Here is a 21,647-nt window from a genome sequence, read left to right on the forward strand (position 1 = left end):
TCTCATTCATGGGTCACTTGCCTCCTTCGCACATGCCTGGTTCCCACCTCTCCCCACAATCTGCTATTGTGTGGCTGAGGTGCCATGCCCTTGATGGCTTATGTACATGGCTGGCCCAGGTTCCCACAGTAAGTGGTGCTGTTGTGTCTGGTGGGTGGGCATGTTGTTTGGCATGTTGTATGTGAGTTTTTAACGTGTGCATTCCCAGAGTTGTTAGTTGCATGATTGTGGAGTTGAGGTGTTTGGTGTGTTAATTTGGTACTTACCAACGAGCAGTGCATTTCCATAGGTGCCATCCTGGAAGCGCTGGTTTATGATGGACTGTCAGAAGATGTATGAATCATGCACACTGCCTGGGTAGTTGGCGACGATTTGGTGAAGAGTCCCTGGTGGTCCACTATTGCCTGTACATTGATGGAATGTGTGTGATTTCTGTTGCGGTAATTGTGTGCAGTGTCGGCAGGGGGCACAAGTAGGACATGTGTTCAGTCAATTGCCCCTACACGTGCGGGAAACCAGCTATGGAGTACAAGCCTTGCTTGGTCTCCAGCTGTTCCCACACAATTTGGGGGAAGCATAGGTACTGGCGTACCAAGCTGATGATGGCACCCAAAACAGGTGTGAAGAACTTGCATAGGGCTGGCTGTGAGACTCCTCCGACTCTGGCGGTTGTTGGTTATAAGGTACCAGAGGCCAACAGGTGCAGCACAGCCAGCAGCTTTGTCTGAGTTGGGATGTTGGCTGTCTGCTCTGTTGGTACCATCATCCTGTGGGCACTGATGTTCAGGATGCAGACGATGGTTGTCCTTATGAGCCTGTAGTGGGCAATGACATTCTCTTGTGTTAAGTCTGTGAGGCTGGTGCATTTCCTGAAGGTCAATCAATCAATCAATCAATCAATCAGCAAAATTTGTAGAGCGCGCTACTCACCCGCTAGGGTATCAAAGGCGCTTGTCCGCCAGGTGGCAGAAGGATCTTCCTCCGGCCGTGGATTTGCGGATTCATGGGATGGAGGCGAGGGCGAGGCTGGTGGATCGGAGCTGGCGGTTGGGTGTGTAGAATGTGAGGCGGCTGTTGAGGTAGTTCGGGCCCATGTTGTGGAGAGCCTTGTGTGCGTGAGTGAGGAGTCTGAACATGATGCTCTTGGTGACGGGGAGCCAGTGCAGGTCTTTCAGATGGGCAGAGATGTGGCTGTGGTGAGGGATGTCCAGGATGAGTCGTGCAGAAGCGTTCTGTATGCACTGGAGTCTTTTCTGGAGTTTGGCTGTGGTTCCGGCGTCGAGGGTGTTCCCATAGTCCAGACGGCTGGTGACGAGGGCGTGGGTGACTGTCTTCCTGGTTTCGGTGGGGATTCACCGGAAGATCTTTCGGAGCATGCGCAAGGTGTTGAAGCAGGAAGATGAGACGTGGTTGACTTGTTTGGTCATCGTGAGGGAGGAGTCCAGGATGAAGCCCAGGTTGCGTGCATGGTCTGTTGGCTTGGGTGCGGTGCCCAGTGCGGGGGGCCACCAGGAGTCGTCCCAGGCAGAGGGGGATGGTCCGAGGATGAGGACTTCCGTCTTGTCTGAGTTCAGTTTCAGACGGCTGATCTTCATCCATTCCGCGACGTCTTTCATTCCTTCCTGGAGGCTGGCTTTGGTGGTGGCGGGGTCGTTGGTGAGGGAGAGGATCAGCTGGGTGTCGTCGGAGTAGGAGATGATGTTAAGGTTGTGTTGGCGTGTGATGGCAGCGAGAGGGCTCATGTAGACGTTGAAGAGGGTGGGGCTGAGTGAGGATCCTTGCGGGACGCCACAGATGACTTCGGTGGCCGTGGATCGGAACGGGGGGAGGCGGACTCTCTGGGTTCTTCCGGCGAGGAACAAGATGATCCACTCCAGGGCTGCTCCTTGGATTCGGGTGTTGCTGAGGCGCTGGATCAGGGTGCGGTGGCATACGGTGTCGAAGGCTGCTGAGAGGTCTAGGAGGATGAGGGCAGAAGTTTCCCCGTTGTCGAGCAGGGATCTGATGTTGTTGGTAGCTGCGATGAGAGCGGTCTCGGTGCTGTGGTTTGCTCGGAAACCGGACTGTGATGGGTCGAGGGGTCCGTTGGTCTCGAGGAAGGCGGAGAGTTGTCTGTTGACGGTCTTCTCGATGACTTTGGCTGGAAAGGGAAGGAGCGAGATGGGGCAGTAGTTCTTGAGGTCCGTGGGGTCCATGGTGGGTTTCTTCAGGAGGGTGCTCAGCTCGGAATGTTTCCAACTCTCCGGGAAGGTGGCGGATGCGAAGGAGCTGTTGATGATGTTCCGGAGCTGGGGTGCGATGATGGAGTCGGCTTTGTTGAATATGTGGTGTGGGCAGGGGTCGGTTGGGGAGCCGGAGTGGGTGGTGTTCATCAGGCGGGTGGTGTCTTTGGTGCTGACAGGGGTCCAGGTGCAGAGGGTGGTGGTGGGGGGCGTTGGTTCGGTGGTTGGGTGCGTGGTCTGTGCGCCGAAGCTGTTGTGTATGTCGGCGATCTTGCGGTGGAAGAACGAGGCGAGTGAGTCGCAGAGGTCTTGCGAGGGTGTGATATCGTTGTTGCAGGCACTGGGGTTAGGGAGCTCGTTAACGATGCTGAAGAGTTCCTTGCTGTTGTGGGTGTTGTTGTCTAGTTATTCTTTGAATGTTGTCCTTTTGGTGGTGCGGATCAGCTGGTGGTGTTTGCGGGTGGCGTTCTTGAGGGCTGTCATGTTTTCTGTTGTCTGGTCGTGGCGCCAGGCTTTCTCCAGGGTGCGGCAGGTTTTCTTGGAGTTTTTGAGGTCGTTGGTGAACCACGAGGCTTTCCTGCTGCCGGATCTGCTGGGAGGGTACTTCAGTGGTGCGAGGTCATCCGCGCAGGTGGTGAGCCACTGTGTGAGGTTGCGGGCTGCTTCGCTGGGGTCTGTCGTGTTGGTGGATGGGTTCTGGCTGAGGGCAGTGGTGAGCTGGTCGGCGGTGATCTTGCCCCAGTTTCTGCGTGGGGCCTGCTGCGGGTGGTGGTGGGGCGTGGTTCTCCTGAAGTTGAAGTGGACGCTGCAGTGATCTGTCCAGTGTAGTCCGGAGGAGTGGCTGAAGGAGATGTGCTTGCTGGAGGAGAAGACAGGGTCAAGCGTGTGGCCGGCGTAGTGGGTGGGGGTGTTCACCAGTAGCTTGAGTCCGAGGTTGGTGAGGTTGTCCAGCAGGGCGGCAGTGTTGCAGTCCTTGTTATTCTCTAGGTGGAAGTTGAGGTCCCCTAGGAGGATGTAGTCTGATGAGGTGAGGGCGTGTGGACTGATGAAGTCTGCGATGGCTTCGCTGAATTGTGTGCGTGGTCCCGGGGGTCTGTAGATGAGAGTGCCTCTGAGGGTGGTCTTGGGGTCGGTGTGTATCTGGAAGTGAAGGTGCTCGGCGGCGGTGAGGGTGTCGTCGGAGTTGGTCGTGATGCGTATGGTGTTTCTGTGGATGATGGCGATGCCTCCTCCGGTTTGGTTGGCGCGGTCCCTCTGGGTGATCTTGTAGCCATCCGGGATTGCTATGGCGATGTCGGGGGCTGAGGAGGCGTTCATCCAGGTTTCTGTGAGGAAGGCGACGTCTGGTGATGTTGTATCGAGGAGGTTCCAGCGTTCGATGGCGTGCCTGTGGACGGAGCAGGTGTTGAGCAGGATGCACTTGAGGTGGTTGTTGCTGGTGCTCGGCTTGGCGGGTGCGGTGCAGGTTCAGAGGCAGGTGAATTGGCAGGCTTGGCAGGTGAAGGGTCCGTGGGTGCGTTTCGGGGTGGCTCGGTAGCAGGCGGGGTTCCAGCTGGGGTGGAGTGCGTGGAGGGTGGCGGTGTCGTAGGTCTGTCGGGTGGGCTGGCATCGTTGAGGACCAGGGTTCCTGGCGCTGGGCGCAGTCCAGGCGTGGATGGGTGCTGTCTTTGTCTGCACAGCCTCTGTGGTGGTCTTTAGGGATTGGGGGGAGGTTCCAGGGGGCGGTGGCGGCCGTCGGTGTTGTGGCCCTGTTGGGGTTCCGAGCTGCATGATTAATAGCTCCAACCGGGCGATTCAGAAGCCTCGGTTAGTTCGTGTCCCAGGGCATGAGTGCTATGTTCTGGTGACCTGTATGAAATTGCTGCTAGACTGCCTGTCTATATAGCGATTTTAATTGTTTTAATCTGCGGCGTGTTTTTAAGGAAATACTGTTGCCCTTTAACGTTCTCCTGTACTGTATTCTTCCCTGCCTGTGCCCCGTTCCACCACGGGTTTTCACGCTTGTGTGGAGGGCACGTCGGTAGACATTGGGTCCCCGCTCCCATTGGCTGCTGTCAGTCAGGTGGGAAGCGAGAACTTACTCTTCAAAAACGGGCGATTCAGAAGCCTCGGTTAGTTCGTGTCCCAGGGCATGAGTGCTATGTTCTGGTGAAGTGTATGAAATTGCTGCTAAACTGCCTGTCTATATAGCGATTTTAATTGTTTTAATCTGCGTCATGTTTTTAAGGAAATACTGTTGCACTTTAACGTTCTCCTGTACTGTATTCTTCCCTGCCTGTGCCCCGTTCCACCACGGGTTTTCCCGCTTGTGTGGAGGGCACGTCGGCAGACATTGGGTCCCCGCTCCCATTGGCTGCTGTCAGTCAGGTGGGAGGCGAGACACGTGACCTAACTCACATAACTGGGATGACCTTTTTCGCGCACAGCGAATATGCGCCGAAGTTGTGCCAAAGTTAAGCCCGTCTGCGCCCGTCCGCGCTGAGGACGGGCTGCAGGACGGGCTGCGCAGGGAGGAAACCACGACATCGCTGGGCATCCAGGTAACGTGGTCCTATGCTTATAAGGACATAGTCGCACTCAAACCCTCCTTCCTACCCTGCCACCATAGTTTCACCCCGGAAGCTTTCTTTCGTTCACCTATATGTTGTTGCTACTCTAGTCATATTGAGCCCTCTTTCCCTTAGTCCCCTAAAAGACGGACTCTGGCTAAAACACCTTCCACGCTTACCACTCACACGGAAAGAGGCTTTCTCATCAATGCCAGGTCATTGATTAAGAATAATATCGCATTCCACGACTTTGCTATAGCCAGGAACCCTTCATGGGTTTTTATCACTGAAACCTGGGCGTCTGAATCCTCTGGTCCCGATCTCCTGCACGCTAACCCTGAGGGCTATGCGTTAAACAGATTGGATAGAGTAGGATGCAGGGGCGGAGGTCTGGCGATTCTCTATAAAGTCTCATCTGTCTGCCGCATTAAAACTCTCTCTTCTCCATCAGATCTTTTTCAGGCTATTCACTTTTCTATATCCTCTTCTTCCTCAGCGTCCTTTTCCGGTCTCCTTATCTACAGACCCCCCGGCCCCAGATTCAGTTTTAGCCACAAACTTTTTAAAATTTTAGAACCCTACTTTGGCAAACCCCACCTTACGGTTATGGGGGACCTAAACTTTCATTTAGATGATCTCTGCTCGAAGGATACCCTTTCCTTGGTGGACCCTATGGCCGCTTGTGGCCTCCACCAGCTGGTAAATAGCTCCACCCACCTGGCTGGCCATATTTTAGACGGGGTATTCTCCAATGACCCCAGACTCTCTACGGGCCCACCCATCTCCCTGGTGTGCTCAGACCATCTGGCGGTTCCTTTGGAATTTAAACCCTTCCCCTCCCCCTCCCTGTGCCATGGGTTTGCGAACAAAAAACTTAAACGGAACTATAGGGGTATCACGAACGACTCTCTTGCCCCCTTATAGTGCAGGCCACTACTACTCCACGAAGGATGCCAGTGATGCTGCGCTGGAGCATGCCAATTCTATCTCCAGAGCAGTAGATCTTTTGGCCCCTGCCTCCTATCGCTATTCAGCTAGGCGGAAACCATCAGCCCCCTGGTTTACTGAGCCTCTTAGGCTCTTAAGGCAGAGCTGTAGGAAGCAGGAGACACTATGGTGGAAAACCTGGGACCCTACAGATAGAGAAAGACATAAGCTTCTGCTTATAGATTACAAGGCTAGGGTCATTAAAGAAAAACAGGCCTATTTCTCTAAGCTCACAACGTCCCTTACTTCCTCGAGGGATTTATTTAAGATCGTTGACTCTCTGTGCTCTCTACAAACTCCTGATCCCATCATAGGTCCCCAAGAGCTGTGCGACAGGATCGCGCAGTTCTTTCACACTAAAATTGCGGACATCTATCTTACTCTTGAAGCACAGAGAGTCCTAATGAGTCCCCTTCCCTTCTTGACTCAACCTACCTTAGAAAGTTGGGAAAAAGCTCCCTCTAAGAGCCTGACCTACTTCCCTCCGCTTACCCTCGAGCAACTAGACTCTCTCCTAAATAGAACCAAGTCAGGCTCGCCTCTGGATCCCTGCCCTTTGAAGATCCTGAAAGAATGTAGGGAAACCCTGTTGCCCCCTATTTTGGAGGTAATGAATCGTGCCATGGCTCAGGGCATTTTCCCAGCAGCCTGGAAAAAGGCCATAGTCAAGCCACTACTTAAAAAGCCGACTCTGGATCCCGAAACCCTTAAAAACTTTCGACCGATATCGCTGCTGCCTGCCCCAGCAAAAATGCTGGAATTCCATCTTAATCAGCATTTGACCTCTTTTCTTGAGGCCTCTGGGTTTTTTGATCAATCTCAGCATGGCTTCCGAAAATTCCACAGCACCGAGTCGGCTCTCACGGTCGTGGTAGACAACATTCGATCAAAGGTAGACCGAGGCCAGACTACTTTACTGGTCTTACTCGACCTGACCGCAGCCTTTGACACCCTGTCTCCCTCGACTTTAACAGCTCGGCTAAAGGAGATAGGGGTGGAGGGCCCAGCACTGAGCCTCCTGACCTCTTTCCTCAACCAAAGAAAGCAGAGGGTCAAGCTAGGAGAATTCCTCTTCCCTGCTAAGCCTGTGCAATGTGGGGTCCCTCGGGGGTCGGCCTTGAGTCCGACCCTCTTTAACATCTACGTGGCCCCACTTGCCAGGCTGGTAAGATCGCACGGGATGGAGGTGGTGTCATACGCCGATGACACCCAGATCATGGTGTCCCTCTCCCACTCGGCGAGTACCTCCGCGTTCAGCTTCAGGAACTGCATGCAGGCAGTCTCCGAATGGATGATCTTAAACTCACTGAAGCTGAACGGAGAGAAAACTGAGGTCTTGATCTTTGGCAAAGATCAAGTCATATGGTCCAACGACTGGTGGCCCCCCTCTCTGGGAGCCTGTCCTGTGCCCGTAAAATCAGCCCGCAATCTGGGCGTGATTATCGATACGTCACTGGCCATGACACAGCAGGTCAACAGAACCGTGTCTACATGTTGGCGAGTCATTAAGATTCTCAGGAAAATCGCCCATTATCTCTCCCCCCAAGCCCGCAAACAGACCGTGGTTGCCTTAGTTGCATCACGGCTGGATTACTGCAACGCACTGTATGCAGACATTAATAAGAGCCTTATCCAACGCCTCCAGACTATCCAGAACGCGGCTGCTAGATTTGTCCTGGATGTCCCTAATACCTCCTCAGCCACTCTCGCCAGGAAGATTCTGCACTGGCTGCCGATCCAGTCCAGGATCTCTTTTAAAATTTTATGCCTGGTTTTCAGTGCTCTATCTGACGGATGCTCTGAAGCTATTGGCTCCCTCCTGATCCCTTACACTCCTAGCAGAAGCCTACGTTCTGCCTCTAAGAACCTTCTATTTGTCCCTCGAACAAACAGAGTCAGATGGGGCGGAAGGGCCTTCTCCTGTATGGCCCCTAAACTGTGGAATGCCCTCCCCTCAGAGTTAAAAACTCAACCCTCTATGGCCCTTTTTAAGAAAGTCTTAAAAACGCGTTTTTTCATCGAGGCCTATCAGTAAGCATGCCCTCTGACCCGGACTATGTCTGGTTAGGCGCCTTGATGCCCGTAGGGCAAAGTTGCGCGTTATAAGTTTAGCTTCATTCATTCATTCATGGCATCTGTTAATCTTCATGTGTGGCTCTGGGCTGGGCTCCCTTTTCTGGTGCAGGTTGGCTTCTGACTTTACACCAGGTCAGAGCAGGTGTTAATTTCCTGCTGCTAACGTGCCTTATCGCCTGTTTTGTGGTCTTTTCGCTGATCTGGCTGGTCGTTGAGAATGTTGCGGAGTGTTGTTGTCGTGGCTTTTTGCACGGGAACGTCTACTCTGCATCTCATTAGCGATAGTTGCTGGTGCCATCTGTGGCGATGTTTTGGCGGCTGCTATCTAAAGTAAACTGGTGATATTGGCTGTTAGCACCAGCTTGTGAATTGGGGGATACATTTCTTGCCAGATTGGCTGCAATAAAGTGCCGGTAACACGGTGATAAGTCCTTGAGAATAGCCCCTCACACTATAAAATGTTCAGAGTTCTCCTCTCACAAAGGGCACAGTTTGCTTGTTATTTGAGTCAATTCATCGTATTTGCCTAAATTAACTGCAATAGGTGAATTAATTATCGTACCTTATTGAAATTCATTTTTTAGCCAGGCTGTAGTGAATATAACATTCTTTTCTTTGCTTACTATTTGGAATTTCCACGTGCAAATCACCTAGTGTAAAATAATCAAGGAAAGTTGTAAACATTTATGCTAAAAATGCATTCACACTATATAAATGTTTTCATTTGCAACAGTTACTGTAAATAATGCTGGTAACCCAATTTGAATCCGGGTGCACTGAAAGCAAACTAAGAGATATACAATTGGAAATTGAATGTGGTATATAAAGCATACTTCTGTGCAGATTTGAATTTTTGCATTATATCTGATTTTTATGTAGCATACTTTGAATCATTTAAAGAACAATCATTCAGTGTCTCTGGATGAGCTTGTGACCACAATCCTGTATAATGACTAATGCTAGAAAATTCATAAATAAAAACATTTCTTACGTCTGTTGTTCACAGGGATGTACACGATACCACAAACCATGAACTGAATAGGCAGTGTGTGCAGTTTTGTGGAATTTACAATTTCTTTAATATGCTTCATTGTTTTTCAAGTACATAATCAAAAATGCAAGTAATATTTTTATTTAATTGTTGTCTTACTCATGAATGAAGACCTTCGGGTCTGCTTTGTGAGTCGCCCTAGATTCCCCTTTGAGTACTACCTTTTTATTCACTAAAGCTAAGTAGATACCTGTTGTCTAGGCACACATTATTAATGTCTGTGAAATCCTGCGCTACACGATAGTGTGCAGGTGACTGACCATCGCCTTATGATGATTCAAAGAACCCAGAGTGGGCGAGTCTCACTCTAGTTCAGATGCTCCATCATGAAGTCTATCAACTCTACTTCTAAAGACAAATGTGTACTGCTCCGACCCAAATCTCACCAACGACTCTTCTTTAATAAACTAATGCATGCATTCAGAGGAGAAATGAATGTGACTATCAAACCTATCTCCCAAATGTATTGACCCCTTTTTCAAAGATTTTATCACAAAATGGTGGAGATACATGCTAGATCTTCTCACTTGGAGGAATTAAGTTGGGGTTTGAAGGAAGAGCATTTGTGAACATTTGCAGGATAATCTCCAGAAAGATCATCATTGATTTGGGCGATCAACCCTCACCCATAATTAGTAGCATGCTTCACCATTTCGATCCTGTCAACATCCAATGCACTTTGTTGCCAGAATGGACTCAACTAAAATTAGGAGTTCTGTTTTTTTTATAAAACAAATGGTATTGTTTTGTAAAAACACAACAGTACTTACAGAAAATTTAAGCAGTGCAATCACAAAACGTTCATCTAATCAACCAAGTAAATTATCCAGTAGCCCATAATAGTTTTTTCATTTCCCCCATATCTTATGGTATTGTGGGTAGTATTTAACTTTATAATTAGGATCATAATTTTTTGCGTAACCATCAATAGCTTTTCTACAAGTAGCAACAGGCAGGGCAATATTCCTTTTGGCACTCATAGCTCCCCTACCCACCAGTGATCCCCTTTGGTACCTTCCAGATCTTTTAGTATAACTAATATAGCAGTTTGAGGAGAGGTATCAATTGCCCTCTCTGTAATTTGATATAGTCAAAGATTCTTGGACCAATATTGTTCTATAAGTGAATTCTTCCAAGCCTGCATGACACCGACTGGTCTAAAGCACTTGAGTCCCCCCATATAATCTCCAAGAATGCACGCTTCAAAAATTGTAAACACCTGATCCTTCACAGGACCTATCTCATGCATACCCAGCTAAACCACACGTTCCCCACGGCTAACCTCATGTGCTCTAGATGCCATGGCCCGGGGGCAGCCCTCCAACATATGCTCTGGTCAAGCCCTACCATAGTCAGCTTCAGACGCTCCATCCAGATCTCATTGGCCACTGTCACAGAAAATACAGAACATTAAACCCTGGGAGGCCACCATAAGGTGCGGACACTCTTTGCCAACCTTGCCCTCCTTTTGGCTTAGCACCTGCTAACTATTCACTGGCAGGCCCAACACCCTCCGACCCTCACTCAGTGGCATCAGGCACTACTCCTCTGTAGAGAGATGGAAAGCTCTGCAATACACTGAGAGGAGGCTCAACAAATTCATAAGCGTCCCATAGCTGCAGCCTGGGACACCATGCTAATACAGTTCAGGGTGCTCCCTGATGGAGATCCTTCCCCACCTACTTCACCCTCCTCGCCCTCTATCCCCCAGAACACCTGATGATCCAGAAAGGCCTTAAATCCTGCAAGGCCTCGCAGGCCCGCCTACACTCTGTGGACCCCATGATGCCCACTCCCCTAGCTCCCCATAGAAGGGAGCCAATAGGACACAAGGGTGATAGAGACTTGATCACCTTTAATTGGGCCCGAGACTGAGCATGGAGGGCCCCAACCACAGATCGTAAGAGGGGTCAAACCCCATCTACATCAACAATCTAAAGAGGTAGGACCAATCAAAGGAATCAAATGCCATCATGCCCTGCAGTAAAGCAACTCCCCAGACGTTTTCCTCATTCCGTGAACTCTTCTGTTGGAAGCAATCCATCATTGCATGGCTTTGTCTAAATAGTATTATCGTGGGGAGGCTTTGATGGACTCTAGCTGACCCCTTTTGTATAGGCTAGTGGGGTTATTTGGTTCTACTTTAAGGACTCTGGCCTCAAGGTAAGACATGATTTGACTTAGTTCATGCTCTTTGCTTTCAAATAAGCTTTAACTCTACCTTAGAGCATGGCTTTCCCAGCAGCCAACAGAATCCCTGGGGACTCCACTGAGCCTTTGGTAAGTTGAAAGCAATTCTTCAGTTCCTGTGTGTCATATTGGAAGCATTACATTGGCCAGATGCCACGGATTCAGAAGCTACATCGAGCACTCTCTCATGTAAGGGGCAAGTAGTTGAAAGAATGTTGGATATGAATAGCATATTTCTAGGGGAAGATATTTACTTTTAGTGTGAACATGATATCTATTAAAGCCAATTCCGGACAAGATATGTGGGTTGCTGACATGTGGGTGCATTCTTGCTCTTGAGACTGCCATACCAACCATGCGTCTCATAGCCCTAATAAGTATGTCCAATCTACTTCTACTAGTCGGCCTTAGGGCTAGGCCACCCTTGAGCCCATTACATCAATAGTTGAATCCATGAATGTATGACTGCATTAAACTCCCCACCCATGTCAGTAGTGCCCTGTGATAGATTACTCAGTAGAGCTCTAAGCTGCTCTAGACTGAATTTTGGAGGGATATGCTGACAAACTTGCAGTGTTTCTCTTCCATCCACCACTCTATCTTTGTGAATGCCAAATGCGCTTCAGCGTGCGCAATGATATTCGTTTTATTTATTTATTTATTTACATTACTCCGGTCGGTAGTGAGCCGGAGTTTACTACCCGCCCACTCCATGGCAATGCCTCCACGATCCGCTACTGCACGCCAACACATCAAATCCCTTTCTCCTTCCTTAAGTGTGTGCAGCAACTTGCCTTTTTATTAGGTATGTCTTTACTGTGCATCACAATAGTATATAGATCCATTGTTCCATCCCTCACAGTCCTGTGCACAAAGGTGATTCGACCCTCTAGAGGTCACATTGCCTATGACAATTCTGTTAGAAGGACTTGTTGGATTGGCAATCATTCCAGTGCTTCAGAGAGGGTGCCCTTTACTTCCCTTTGTATTCCATGTATCTCTTTGTTAATGTACATATAGGAATTGTAGGATAAACTACATGTATATACACCATAATCCCATCACTCAGAAAATGCTATGCTTTTTGGCATATTATGTAACATTAATTAGCATGTTCTTGTTGGGCCCATGCATTATTTAATATGATCGCTTAAGGCATCCTCTTTATGTGAGGTCGTGTCAAAGAAGTGAAAATTATTGGCTTGCCTTATCATTTATATGCACATTTATAGAATGAGTTGGGTCAGTTTCTCTCACCATCAAAGCATAGCCCTCCCTAAAATTTAGCTATCTGTTGTGCTATACCTCTGCAATATTGCCATACGTTTATTTATTTGTTTCACTACATCTTTTGTCATTGATATTCCTTTACGTGTCTCCTTTCTTGTTTTGAAGGCTTTCTCCCATTGAATGATGCACATTTACCAGTTCTATCTGTTCAAAAGGTAAGGTTTTTCAATTACTTGTCTCTCTTGCTTTATAAATTGAACAAACTAAATAAACCAATCTCAATCTCTACTGTTGACTGTTTCACACTTAATGTATTTTCTGTGCTTTAAATTAATCTGGCTGACGCTGATCAAAAATCCTAGATTCCCTTTTTCTGACACTGTTACTCATCTACCACCTAAAACCATTAACTGTCATTGTGCAATATTTGAAAAACCAATCATGCTTGGTGTAGGAAATGGCAATCTTTACTGTAGTGCAGCCCAGATTGTTGATGTAGAACTCTATGTGCTTTATCCATTCCAACCAGCAGTAAAGTGTGGATGCTCCCCCTTTTCGCATGATCAAATCAATATACTCCTACATGGACTATTGCACTTGGTTATAAGTTCAAAGTATATGGTACAAAGTGAAAAGGGGTTTTATAGGTTTTCTCCAGTACAGAAAGTATTACAAACAGCATTCAAGTATGGTGGATAACTCTTTCATAAATGGGTGTGTGAGTACCTGCATGGGTGGGTGACTAGGTCTGTGAGTGCCTGTATTGGTCTGTGAATGGGTTTGTCAGTGCCTGCATGGGTCTGTAAGTGGATGTGTGAGTGGCTGTGCAGGTCTGTGAGTGGGTGTGAGAGTGGCTTTGTGGTTCTGTGAGTAGGTCTATGAGTGTGTCTGTGAGTGGTTGTGTAAGTCCCTGTGTAAGTCTGTCCATGGGTGTATGAATGCCTGAGTGGGACTGTGAATGGGTATGTGAGTGTCTGTGTGGGTCTATGAGTAGGTCTGTGAGTGTCATCTGTGCAAATCTGCGAGTGGGTGTGTGAGTGTCTGTGTGGGTCTGTGAGTGGATGTGTCAGTGGTTGTTTGAATATGTGAGTGGCTGTGTGGGTGCCTGTGTGGATCTGTGAGTGGATGTATGTGTCTATGTGGGTCTATGAATGGGTCTGTGAGTGGGTTTGTGAGTGGGTCTGTGAGTTCCTGTGTCGGTCCGTGACCAGGTGTGTGAATACCTGAGTGGGTCTTTGAATGGGTGTGGGATTGTCTGTGTAGGACTGCGAGTGGGTGTGTGAGTGTCTAAGTGTGTCTGTGAGTGGCTGTGTGAGGGTCCCTCTGACACTCACCTAACACACAAATGGGGTCAGAGTACCTCTACCCTTACCCCTTTAATTATTTTCCAGAAACATTCTGTTATATTTAAAATGGTGGCCACAACCTCCCGATCAGGTTGTGGTCAGTGAATCACGGTATTGCTGGTGGTGTGTGACTTTACAGATCCACCAAAGGGGATCCACATAGTGTCCCCTTCCCTAGATATACAACTTTGTTTTTCCTTGATTAACTCAGCAACTACTAAATGGATTTACACCAAATCACAAAAAAGGATCTTTCCAGACAAACACCTACCTCTCTGTCAAATTTGGTGTAATTCCTTCCAGTCGCAATATCACACGCAAACGTACTCCATCTCTATTTCAGGATACAAAGAGACTGGTGCATTCTTTATACACATCTAATTCAAAAGATGTTCTAGATACTCTTATAAAAGCAAAGTTACAATTCAACCAGGACCCAATGGATAACACCTCTTTATACTTACTAAAATCTAGTGCAAAGTTTTACGGTGGTAAAAACAAAGCAGGGAAAGTTTTGGCTAATTATTTAAAAACCACGAATAACACGTTAAGCATTTAATCTATTTTTGACATTCTGTCTTAAAATTTAAAGATGCAGAAGTTTTGAATGAATTTTCTTTGCTTTATAAATCATTGTACTCCTCAGAAACAAATCCCACAGATCCCATGCTGTCGCATTTCTATTCAACTTACACAGACCTCAACAAACTCCTTCTGATCTGTCTCCCTTAGAACCTGACATAACACGGCAGGAACTTTCAGACGTTCTCCAACATCTTAAAAAAGACAAGGCACCCAGTCCAGATGGATTCACTGTTGAATTCTTTCTTCACTTTTTCAAATCATTACTACCCAAATTACACTTTTTGCTTCATTCCTTCTGTTCCCTAGGGAAATCCGCTGGATCTTTTTCAGAGGCACACATTTGCCTCATACCGAAAGAAGGCAAAGATCCAAATTACTGTAAAAACTATAGACCCATATCTCTTGTTAATGTAAACTATAAAATCTTTTCCAAAGCGTTAGCACTTCGGTTAGACTCCTACCTACCAATCATATTAGGTAAGGAACAGTCAGGCTTTATTAAAGGGCGAATAATCACAGACAATACTCGACTTTTCTTAAATATCTTATCTAAAGCTTCCCATTTAAAATATCCTTTGGCTGCAATAGCACTAGATGCGGAAAAAGAGTTTGATAGAGTTGAATGGCCTTACCTATTTTATACCCTTAATTGTTTTGGTTTTGGCCCTAGATTTATATCTCTAATCTCCCTGTTATACTCTAACCCACATGCTGCTGTATGCGCCAATGGTCTAGTATCATCATTTTTTGATCTCGGAAGAGGAGTGCGACAGGGATGTCCTCTATCACCCTTTCTTTTCAATTTAGTTCTTGAACCGTTCATTTAAAAAAATGTTCAAAATACACACATACATGGTTTTGAAACCCCCACGCCTCATGTTAAAATTGCGGCATATGACGATTACATTTTTCTTTTTACTTCAAACCCTAGTGATTCGATCCCCGCCTTCTTAGTAGATGTTCAGTCCTTTTCCTCAATTTCTGGATACAAAATAAACAATGATAAATGTGAGATTCTACACTTGACTAAATATACTTTTAAACCCGATTTCTCTCCCACAAATTTTGCATGGAAACCTAATCATATCAAATATTTAGGATTCTATTTCGCTCCCACAATTCAAGGCACAGTGGTTATGTGCATGAAGAAATGCATTAAAAAAATGTCAGAACTTACAACTAAATGCTATCCCCTCTACCTATCCTGGTGGGCTTGCCTGGACACTTTAATGATGATGCTTTCTCCTATTGTATTTTATCCAATCTCCAACATTCCGGTCCCCATTTCACCCAAATTATTTAAATCCATTAATTCCATACTTTCTTCCTTTTTTTGAGTAATAAAAGACCCTGCATGTCAATCTCCAGACTAATTTGTCCTAAAAATGAAGGGAGAGTTAATTTTCCTAGTTTTCCCGTTTATCAAAAAGCATTTCTACTGCGCCAGGCCTCATATTGGTTGCTTGAATCCACAGCAGAATGCCCTTTATGGACATTAGTTTAAAACTGGCTTTTATTTCCTTTTTCTTTTCAGGAATACTTAGCTTTTTCATGCAAACCCCAAAACCTATCTACTCCTTTATTTAAGCTTACTGCTAAACTTCTTAATCGAATTCATTCCACAACCCATGAGACTCTTGATTCCTTCCTTGGCTCAACTATATGGCATAACAAACCTTTGCTTTTACACGATAAACCTTTTTATTGGAGAACTTGGAGACAAAAAGGTTTAATATGGGTAAACCAATTATTTTCACACTCAGAATTCATCTCCTTCTCCTCACTCAAGCAACTATATGACCTACCCACTTAATTTATTCCCAAATTCCACATTCTCAGGAAAGCTGTATCAGACACATGCACTCGATTAACCAATGTGTCTGTTACAGGCTCCACTTGCAATGTTTCTAAGGATTTATTCACTTTACTGCATACTTTACTCAAGGCATCTAACATATAAAACTCTCTACAATCTACTGATACGATTAGGCAAAAATCAAATATAGAGATTGCTTGGGAGAACGATTTCGAAGAATTCTGGTACTCATCCATGTGAAGTAATATTTAGCTCAAGATACGTAAGTCTTCAAGAGCAGCTAGTCTGACCCAAACGTTGTTTTACATATATAATAGGCTTTTATTATCCCCAAATACTTTACATAAAAGATTTCCTAATGTACCAGATACACGTTGGAGCTGCACATCTCCAAATGCTGATTTATTCCATGTGCTATTTTCATGTTCCCTCATACATAAATTTTGGAAACGGGTTTGGGCGCAAATTAATTCCATTTTTGATACCACCTTCCCCTTCTCAGTTATAGATATATTTTTAGGCAGTTTTTCGCCACTATGGAGCACTTATACTTTTAATGTCAAGATTATTGATTTACTAATAGCAGCTGCATTTCAGCAAATAACACGGAACTGGAAAGATTTCACAAACATCTCTTATGAAGCCTGGTGGTAGGATGTATGCTATAATCATAGATTAGATACTTTCCTTACTTATCCTATACATATGGTTACAAAGCGTATTCAATTGTGGTCACCAATTACAACATTTTTTTTTATAAATGTGCCAAGCAGAATCCCAAGCTGCTTCCATCTCAGCAAGAAGTACTCAAACCCCATGAATTTCCCAAGCATCCTTATTCTAATTCTACTCTAATTCTAAATGTAAACATATATTATATTATTCGGTATAATTTCACTGCTATTGTTTAGTCTTATTAATCTTTTTTATGTATTATTGCTGGAGTAAACTTTGTGATGTAATGATTCATGACTTATCATCTGTATTGTAAAATGACACCATTATACTTTTAATAAAATATTTTCTTAAACTGAAAAGAAATTATGTATTGGTTCATTAATGGTCAGTCAGCCTGAATATTGATTCATTGTTTTTTGAGGTTACAGTTTGCAGGGAGATGCCCACTTTTGGAAGTTCTCTTTTGCCGGATAGGTTAGGACATACTATGAAATGGGATATGTAAAGGCCAGTAGGCTGTGGGAAATGTATGTGACAGTACATTGACGTTATATTGATTTTAGATTATTATTGTGAATAACATTAAATTAGTTGAGATACCACAAACAGGGCTGCTTCGAATGCCACTGGGCAGCAAAATCTATGTGTGGCCGCTCAGCATCTCTGGGTACTCATTGAAACTATGGAAACTAATGTCATGGCTTTTTCTCATGTATAAATGCATGTTGTGCCAGCAAATACATTTGATATTATCCACAAAACGTTAATCCTGCCATTTGGCTGAATGAGACAATTGATATGTTAATATGGCATGCTACTTGGATGGCACAGAATCTTCCTTAGTGTCTATATGTTATTGTCCAATGGGATCACAGCGCACCAGATTCAAATGGCATGATTTTAATTGTGTGTTTTTAACGAAGCAAGTATTGAGAAAGACAACCCTGCCGAAAGGCATCAGCTTGCATTGAATGCATTCTTTGCACTTGCCCTCGTGAGTGCCGGCACTTCTCTTTGGAGGAGTGGCTGTGGATATATCTGTGAGTCCGCCCTCCTGAGTAGAGCACCCACCTTAATAAGTTCGGCAGCATAGTGGAATATATGGAGAATATTTAAATGAATGCTGCCTAAACCAGAGCAGTTGGAGGGATTTGGCACGTACTTTGCTGGCTCAACAGCAGGGCATTACTAAATCTGAGGATATGCGGTTACTGAACCAAAATTGTGCAACTATGAACTGAAGCATTCCATGCAATTGCATCTGTGGCTGGCAAAGGGGTCAGATAAGGATCTCTTAACATCGCCCCTGTAAGGAGACACACAAGACTGTAATGGGAGCCAGGAGTCGAGGCAGCCTCTGTGTGAGTTAAAACCTCTTCCGGTACAATACATGACAGCCATCATGGGAGTTATTTGCAGGGAAGGACTGCATTATTTCTAGAGGAATGCAGACAACATTAGCCAGTATTACGTTTTTCATCAACTGCTTATGAGTGGCAAGATTGTGTAATTTTGGTCAATATCTTTGAGATTCTCTGTAAAACGTTAATACCGCCATTTCGCTGAATGCGACTATTGACATTCTAATATGCTGATGATTAAGTAATTTTCTTGGATGACGCAACCCTTCCCCTGTGTCTATGTTATTGCCCAATTTAGTTTGGTGGTGCAAACCCTTCCTCTGTGTCTATATCTTCTTTCCCAATGGGAGCGCAGCATGCCAGATTTAAATGACATGATTTGAAGTGTGTGTTTTTAATGAAGCAAGCATTGAGTAAGGCAACTCTGCCAAAATACGTCCGCTTGCAATGTATACATTCTTTATACTTGGCCCCATGATATATATATCGAGAGAGAGAGAATCGAAAATGTGGTTATATCAGGCCTCCGAAAAACAGTTCTCCATTGCAAGAATTGTTGTCATTTATTTTAGTAGTGCTCCCTGAATATGTGCCATTATTCCAGTTATGAGATTCATCATTTCACATCACTTGCATATTTAGGAGTACCTCTTCCTCTCTCTATATGATTTTTGAGGCAGAATATATCACTTTTTGTGTGCTGTTCGTAGAGCCTACATTAAAGGAAAAAGTGCAACTCCATAAAATGTCAGCTTTGTGCCAGTAACTCAGCAGTCCTGCAGGAAAAAGCAATGTATGTGTGTAATCTGGACAGTATTGAAAAACTACCAGCGACAGCTAGCGTGTCAGTTTATTTGTCTACCCACCAATGGTCATAGTATAGAGCAACAATGAGACATATCATGATGTGCTTGCCCCTCCCATACACGGCACTTCTTTCTCAGTTGCGCCAAGGAATTTTCCCCTTTGTCTAAACATTCTCTCACTTTTTTGCCTTCTCCGCTGCCTGGCTCAGAGCGTTCTCATCCATCTCACCATGGCATCGTAGCTTCTACTTTCACAAGAGGAGTTGTTTTATGGGTCTCCTTTATAGTTTACACTTGCATTCCACCTCCATCCCATGGTCACCCCTTTTTTCTCTGGCCCACCTGCCCTAAATTTCCCAGGTACCTCACTCGTTTGGGGGGGCCAAAAGGGCTGCTGCGGTCTAGGGAACACCTTGACCGTACCGAACTGAGGGGGAGGTGCAGTGTCAGAGAACTGTTTGTGCCAAGCCATGGAATCTACCGAGTCCCATGGCAACGATCTATTGAATTCCAATGCCTTCCTAAAATTGACATCATAACCCTTCCATGCTTCCCCAGAATACTGTTGACTCCACCCCACAATCCTGCTTGAGTAGCAAGCCAATGCAGCCTGTAGATCTGGAGGACGCTCAGCCTTAATTGCAGTGAAAACAGCCCATGCTTGCATCCAATTATTGAGATTTTCCTCAACCCTGAATCTAGTACACTGCGCCCTCCATTCACTTGGGAGCATCCACTCTTTTAGTGCTTTTGCCTGCTCCATTTCCCTATTATCCAACAATAACGAATAAATGTACACGTATTTATCAGCCCAAATCATTTCTTTCACAGCTAATGACACATGCTGAGCTAGATTTTCGCTCCTGGAAGGTATCACACCGTCCCCCAAGAGCGGCAATGCCACTTCCTTACCAGGTGTGGGCACCGAGGGCGGCTGCCCATTAACTCCGTCCAGCTGGGGAACACTTGTACCTGCAAGGGGAGAAGATATTGGCAATACAACACTGTCGGTGACCGGTGCCGATCTGATTTTTTCTACAAACCTTGCCGCCTCTGCCGCATGGTCTGCAGAATTCGGGAAGGCTCCCCCTTTTTGGAGCCATGGCATCATGGCCGTTAACTGAGATACCAATTCGGGTGGCATCGAATCTACATTACCCCCCGGGACAACAGGTACCACTGGGGTTAAGCCTGGTGGTCCTGGCACAGGTGGCAAGGCGGGCGCCGGGTGAGGCCAGCCTGTCCCCGGGATTGTGGGCACCGGTGCGGGAGCAGACCCAGCGTCTACTGGTTGACCTGCCGGCACCGGCACCACAGGGGCAATGGGTGTAGGCACATGCGGGGGTGGGACCACCGCGGGCGGTGCGGCTGGTAACGGATCCACTGGGCCTGGGGTGGGGACCGCCTCCTTGGGTCTTTTGGACCTAGGTTTCCCTTGCGGGGTGACAAATTCCCCTCTTGGCACTGGTGCCACCCTCTTGCGGATCGGTCTCCCGGACGGGCCCGGTGCCTCGCCCTCTCTGTCCTCCAACCGAGCTTCCCGCTCCTTAATTTGTCCTAGCTGTTGCTTAATGTCGCTCATCTCCCGCATCATAGCCCGCATCATAGCCTCCATGTTGGACCCCCTTTTTCCACCCCTTGGACCTGGCATGACGCTTACCCCAAAAAACACCCGCTGCCTACTTAGTTCCCAACAGGCCAACTGTGTGTACCTTTCAGATGGAGGGTCACCAGGGGGCTTTCAGCACCATGCAACGGCGACCGCAACACTAGCGGCTTGTCCGCTTATGTAAGGGGGTGAGTAAACCTAATGTAGACCCACCCGGCGGCCACCAGGAGCGATGAATGCTAGCCCCCCGTACCCCTCTTACCGACCAGTCACTCGTCCTCGCCTGCGATATGATCTGCGGCCCCTGCTCACACCACGTTGCGTGCTGGATGCTCTTACGTCCTCACTTGATGAACAACAAATTACCTAATCATTAATGTAATGCAGCCGTGAAAAACAGTTTCATTCCTACAATTGTAAACTTTCACCAGGGGTCTCCCATCCAGGTGCTGCCCTGGTCGACCCTGCTTAGCTTCAAGCGTGACGCTTGTGTTCCGCTGGAACAACCTCTCCGCTCCGACTCACCGAGGCGGGAAAACCCTTGTTTGTACCGCGTTACCTATGCGGTTTAAATGACGCCGCTAACGTATCAAAAACAGTCGCTCAACCTGCCCGCGGGTTTACTTTCTCTGTACCGCGTTATATATGCGGTTTGTTCTATTGCCGCTCAATACCCCGCAGCCTTACCCCGGCCCTCGTTGAGTCCCGGAGCACACCTCCGAAATACAAAAATCAGCAGGGCGGCCCCTCGTGAGCTGGCCCGCTGCTCGTCCCTGCCCTCCCCCGCGCCAACAAATACCGCCTTTTCCTCGTCCCTCGGAGCGAGTTCCACGTCCTGGGACCTCTGCTGCCGCCTCGCGTCCTCCGCCGACGACCCTGGACAGAAAAGGGGAAAATCCACCACTGCCGCCTCACGTCCCAGGCCGATGCCGATCCAGGCAATCCCACGACGGCTCGGCTGGCTCCACGAACCGCTTCGTTATACCTGCAAAATAAAGCGGGAAAAATTACCAAACAAAGAAGCCCCGAACGCGGGGCACAACGTTCAGCGAGGGAGCGTCCAGGGACAAGGGGGTCTCCTGGGCGCTCCCTACCTCTTATTCCCGAGGGGCCGGGTGGCCCCTCCTATCGCCCGCCCCCC

The sequence above is a fragment of the Lissotriton helveticus genome, chromosome 1_2 (assembly GCF_964261635.1).
Source record: "Lissotriton helveticus chromosome 1_2, aLisHel1.1, whole genome shotgun sequence".
NCBI classification, from domain to species: domain Eukaryota; kingdom Metazoa; phylum Chordata; class Amphibia; order Caudata; family Salamandridae; genus Lissotriton; species Lissotriton helveticus.